General features: G+C 38.5%; 1 pseudogene; it reads left to right on the forward strand.

Annotated features, from left to right (window-relative positions):
- Nucleotides 1-212: 212 nt before the first annotated feature.
- On the forward strand, nt 213-536 carry LOC137772024 (large ribosomal subunit protein eL42-like; annotated as a pseudogene).
- The last annotated feature ends 5,717 nt before the right edge of the window (nt 537-6,253 follow it).

A 6,253-nucleotide genomic window follows, 5' to 3' on the forward strand; every position in this document is an offset into this window, starting at 1 on the left:
CTCTGCAACAAGAGAAGCCACCGCAACGAGAAGCCCGCGCACCGCAACAAAGAGTAGCCCCTGCTCGCCGCGTCTAGAGAAAGCCCGCGCGCAGCAACGAAGTCCCAACGCAGCCAAAAATAAATAATAATAAATAAAATAAATATTTTTTTTTAAATCTAAAAAAAAAAAGTATTTTAGCTTCTTTCGGTGCTGATAGCAGTCTTGCAAATATGGTGAACGTTTCTAAAACCGGCCGGACTTTCTGCAAGAAGTGTGGCAGGCACCAACTGCACAAAGTCACACAGTATAAGAAGGGCAAGGATTCTCTGTATGCCTAGGGAAAGCGGCATTATGACAGGAAGCAGAGTGGCTATGGTGGCCAGACTAAGTCGATTTTCCAGAAAAAGGCTAAAACTACAAAGACGATTGCGCTGAGGCTTGAATGCGTTGAGCCCAACTGCAGATCTAAGAGAATGCTGGCTATCAAGAGGTGTAATAAGCACTTTGTGCTGGGAGGAGATAAAAAAAGAAAGGGCCAAGTGATCCAGTTCTGAGTTTATTTTGTTTTATTATGAAGACAATAAAAATTTGAGATTGTTTACTTTTTAAAAATAGGTATTTTAAATATACTGTGATATACGGACATAGAGAACAGACTGGTGGTTGCCAAGAGGGAGGGGGTCGGGGGAGGGACAGTGTGGGAGGCTGAGGTTAGCAGATGTAAGCTATTATATATGGAATGGATAAACAATAAGGTCCTACTGTACAGCACAGGGAACTATATTCAATATCCTATGATAAACCATAATGGAAAAGAATATTTTTTAAAATGTATATATATGTATAACTGAATCACTTTGCTGTACAGAAGAAATTTTTTTTACATCTTTATTGGAGTATAATTGCTTTACAATGGTGTGTTAGTTTCTTCTGTATAATAAAGTGAATCAGCTATACCTATACATATATCCCCATATCCCCTCCCTCTTGCACCTCCCTCCCACCCTCCCTATCCCACCCCTCTAGGTGTACAGCAGAAATTAGCACAACATTGTAAATCAACTATACTTCAATTTTTAAAAATGTAAAAAAAATAAATAAATAAGTATACTGTGATATATACTGTCTTCCAAACTGAATATAGTTCAATGCCAAGCTAATTTTGGAGACAATAAGACAAACAGGCGACAGATTCTTGAATGATATTAACAAGGAAGGTTTCCTGGAGGAGATGGGACACGATAAAATAAAATGTATATTTTAAGGCAGGATGAGAACATTTAAACATAAAATTCTTTCTGTCCATTTGGGCCTCCTCCCTCCCTCCCTAACGTGCAGTGCACATCTGCATTACACGTTAACCAGAGCTCCTCAAAGATGGGAATGCCTACTCGACACTAAACATCAATTTTTTTTCTTTCTTCTGATGCTAGCAACGTAACCTCTCAGAAGATTCACATTTCTCCCCAACTCTGTAGGCGGTCATAGTGACTTAACCGCTCGATTTGTACATGTTTACCTGGACTATGTACCTTTGGTGAACTTTAGGTAAAATAACAGTGTATCATTTTGATGTATTTGTCTCGAAAACGTATTGCTATATAACTGTGCCTTCGACTTCTAACAGGTGGAACAGTTCTCAGAGCTTCTGAGAGTCTGTCTCGTGGGTTATAATCCCCAGTTTGGTTTAAATAAAGTTCTCTTTCTTCTTCTTAACTTGATTGCTAATTGAATATTTGTCGACAGACACATGAGGGATGTCAAAGAATTGGTAAGTTTTAATGCTGGGATGTATTCACTTGTCACTGGTCTTTAAAGAGTGTCATTCTTGCCATTAAGATTTTGCTTGAAACGCTTCCCACATTCTGCCTACTCAAATCCTACCCATCTTTCAAAGCCACCTCAAAGTCCATCTTCTTTCCTTCCTTCAACAAGGATCAATAATAAAATCCTTAAAATAAGAAGGGATCTTGTGCTTCCTACCTTTGGGGACAACCAGAAAGAGAGGAAGTCAAGAGTTTGAGAGTGTGTGTCCTATCTGAAGTGAGCAAACTCCAAGGGATGGAGAGTTGGTTGCAGTTTCCAAAGTAAAGTCACATGAGTATTGGCCTAACACTTTACACCTCATCTTATTTCCACACCGATCCCAGGAGACAGATATGACCACCCCCCATGGCCTCGCACCATTGGCAGATTACTGTACCCATGTCATAGGGCTGTTCTGAAGATTAAATGAGTTTTGGCAGGTAAAGTGCTGACACAAGTAAACATTCAATACCTCTTAGTTACCATTATTTAATTCCCACTAGGGGAAGTAAGGACCAATCAATCAAAAATATTAAGTAACTTGCCCAAACATGCCAGAGATACCACACACTTAGGGATAATTCCTGTGCTAATTTCTTGTCTTGGGAATTCCCAGACCAAGTGGGAAATGTCCAACACCCAACGTACCTGATATACAGACCCGTGGTTGCAACTTCTCTCTCTCTTTTTTTTGGCCGAGACGGGTGGCATGTGGGATGCTAGTCCCCCGACCAGGGATCGAACCCGTGCCCCCTCCCTTGGAAGTGTGGAGTTTTAACCAAAATAAATTTCTGTTGTTTAAGTCACCCAGTCTGTGGTACTTTCTTGTGGCAACCCTAGCAAACAAATACAATTCCTATTCTTTCTTAATAATGTATACGAACTACTTAAAATATATCCCTTTGTGTCCCACTATTTTAAAGATATCTAATTTAAGATCTCAAATATTCTTTGTTAAGATCAAATATTTTAATAGTTAGCATATTTGATCAACATGTAAAATAGCTCATTCTTCAGACTGGCTAAATATATGTATTTACCAATACTACAACCAACCACAGAATCAACAACAGAAAGCTGAAGAATCTTAGCAATCTAGTTGGAATATGTACTCAACAAAACCCACACTGACCAAGTACACTAATTGCTTTACCTTGATCTGGTGCACTCAGGCCCAACATGGAGCACGGCGTTTGTGAACGGACATTGCACAATCATGTCAGCTGAAGGAAAATCTCTGTACTCACTCCAAAACTAGATCTGCAGCTTAAAAACATCTAATTTCACCCATGTCTGCTACAGTTAGGGAAAAACAAAAAGCTGCCTGTAGCTATCTGTGTCAAGTTACAGTTTAAGTCCCAACTGTTGCCACAGGATTTTCTCTCCTTCTAGTCTTTTGATTCCTTACAGAACCTCTTCCCCTACCTGCCTGCTGTATGCTAAAATTCCACAGAGCTTTGTCCTGGGCCCTTCTCTTGTCATTCTACATTCTTTCTTGAGTTTACCTAATCCTACCCCATAATTTTAAACTTCATCTATATACTAGCAGCTTTCGGACTTATTTCTCCAGCTCCGGAACTGTCTACTAGGCTCCAAAGCTGTATATTCAACTGCCTGTCTGATATCTGTCTCAGAGATGTCAGAGACAGGGCAAGCAACATACCTGAAACCAAACCAGTGATCTACCCTTGCCCAAATGTACTCCTCCACTAATCATTTCTATCTTGGAAAATGACACTTCATTCACGCAGTCGTCCATGCCAGAAACCTGAACATCCTTCCTGACACTACTTTTTCAATGACCCTTGTATCCAGTTTAGCAAGTCCTGGTGATTCGCTATATAAATACATATATACACATATATATATACATATATATATTTCAGGATATATGTATATTTCAGGTAGTGGAAGTGGAGAGAAATGGAGATATATATCTCTCTCCACTTCTACCACCTTAAACCTATTCCTAGCTATTTATCATGTGTCACTCAGTAGTTTCCTAAGTACTCTGCCCACATCCTCTCAAATACTCTCCAATCCATTCTCCACAATGTAACCAGGACAATCTTTTAAAACCACAAAACCAATTCTCTAGTTTGTACACACATATTCATTGATACATATATTGCAATACATCACTTCAAACTTTTCAGTTACATTGCACCTAAGATAAAATCCGAACTCCTTAACATACCTTATGTCAAAAGAAGTCTCAGAGACCAAAGCATTAGAAAGTTTCCTTAGAAAAACTGCTTGCAAAAGTTTACAAGTGAGTTAAAGCTTTAGAAGGACTGGTTCCTCAGACACCCCTCCCCCCGCCCAAGGTTATAAGGTTTATAGTTAGCTGATTCATGACTGAAAAAGAGCAATTCTTTCATATGATTGCCATATTTCTCCAAATTTTTGCATATCTTTAGACTTGCAAAGTCAGCATTGCAAAAGTCAACGATTCATTTTAATAAATTTATTTATTTATTCATTTATTTATTTTTGGCCGTGCTGGGTCTTCGTTGTTGCACACGGACTTTCTCTAGTTGCAGCGAGCAGGGGCTACTCTTCCATGCCGTGGGCGAGCTTCTCATTGTAGTGGCTCCTCTTGTTGCGGAGCACGAGCTCTAGGTGCGCGGGCTTCAGTAGTTGTGGCACGCAGGCTCAGTAGTTGTGGCGCACGGGCTTAGTTGCTCCGAGTCATGTGGAATCTTCCCAGACCAGAGCTCGAACCTGTGTCCCCTGCATTGGCAGGTGGATTCTTAACCACTGCGCCCCCAGGAAGTCCCAAAAGTCAGTGATTGAATCGTTTTTTTTAGGAAGTCAGTGACATGTGGGAAACGCTGAAGGTTTCATTCATTTTGGAGACTTATAGTGTGACACTGACTTTTTTTTTTTTTTTCGGTTTATCTCAGAGTGCAAATGTTTTATTTTTCCTAACTGTGACGTCTACACTTACATTGGAAGCAAGGCAACGCACCAGTTTTGCTTTACATGGATAAATCTGGGCATGATCTGACTACTTCTTATGTCTTCAGACTCAGCTCATGCTACTCTCCCCAACAATTTTTACGTTCCAGTGATATGGCCTTCTTGCCGGTTCACGATGCTCTTCCCCAGCATGCTGTCCCCTCTGTCTGGTACACACTCCCCTATTGCCTTTACTTAGCCAAATTTTACTTGTCTTCCTGGTGGCAACCTAAATGTCACTTCTTCCAAATCCCAGTCTAAACTGAGCTCTCATATTATTCAATCATAGTAACTGATAGTGCAGAACAACTGCACTATCAGTTCGGATGCCTTTGATTGCCGGTAACTGAAACACCATTTCAAATGTGTTGCTAGGGTCTTTAAAGCCAGGGGTGTTTTGGGCAAGAAGAGTAACACTCATCACTAGGTGCACTCTTGTTTAATGCTCACTTTATAAACCTTAAAATGTATTAAACGATATTTCCTGGAAATACTGTGCAATACTGTATACACTAACCACATGTGGTTATTGAACACTTGAAATATGGCTAATGCAACTAAGGAACTGACTTTTAAATTTTGTTTGTTTTTAATTAACTGAAAATTTTCATTTTAACCTGATAATTGATTCAGTTATTGGAAAACTTTTGAGTATGCTTGGTAAACTCAAGTAGGTGGATCTATTTTTTTTCAGCTGCAAATTTTATGAAATCTAAGTACAGGTCCAGTAGTTCCAATTAAAATTAAGCAACTGAATTAAGTATATAAATGTAAAGTACTAACTGGATTTCCAAGACAATATGAACAAAATGTAAGCTATCTCAATTTTCATATTTATTACATGTTGAAGTTATATTTTGGATATATCGGGTAAAACAAAATATTTTACTAAAACTAGTTTCATCTACTTCTTTTTATCTAACGTGACTACTAGAAAATTTATAATTACCTACATACCTACATAGCTAGTATTATGTTTGTATTGGACAACTAATCAAAACTTAAATTTAACAAAGTTTCCACTTAAAGGTTTTGAGGGAGGTGGGAGGAAACACAAACATCAAACTGGTATTTTTTTAAAGATAGGTGTGTAACATGCTGAAACTGGATTGGAGTTTGGGACCAAGAGTGGATGAAGTATTGGGTAAAACAGGAGACTATGGCAGGAAAGTGATGATATTGGTTTGGGCTAGAATGGAGGTGGTGGAGATGAAGCCGATACATATAAGAGGTACTTGGTAAAACTGACGGTGTTTACAGATCTATTTTATCAGATTCCTCTCTGGTTCAATCAAAACACTGATTACAATCTAATTTAATCACATTCTATAATTTAATGAAAACACTAATTAAGATATATTTAGTCAAATACTATAATTTAATCAAAACGTTGATTACAAATTTAATCCAATTCTTCAACAACTTTATTAAAATCACAAATCTAGCAGATTCTCATATGCTTCACAGAACCAAAAACAAAAACAAAAACCCCAAAACAAAACCC

This window comes from Eschrichtius robustus, chromosome 11, assembly GCF_028021215.1.
Source record: "Eschrichtius robustus isolate mEscRob2 chromosome 11, mEscRob2.pri, whole genome shotgun sequence".
In the NCBI taxonomy this organism is placed as follows: Eukaryota; Metazoa; Chordata; class Mammalia; order Artiodactyla; family Eschrichtiidae; genus Eschrichtius; species Eschrichtius robustus.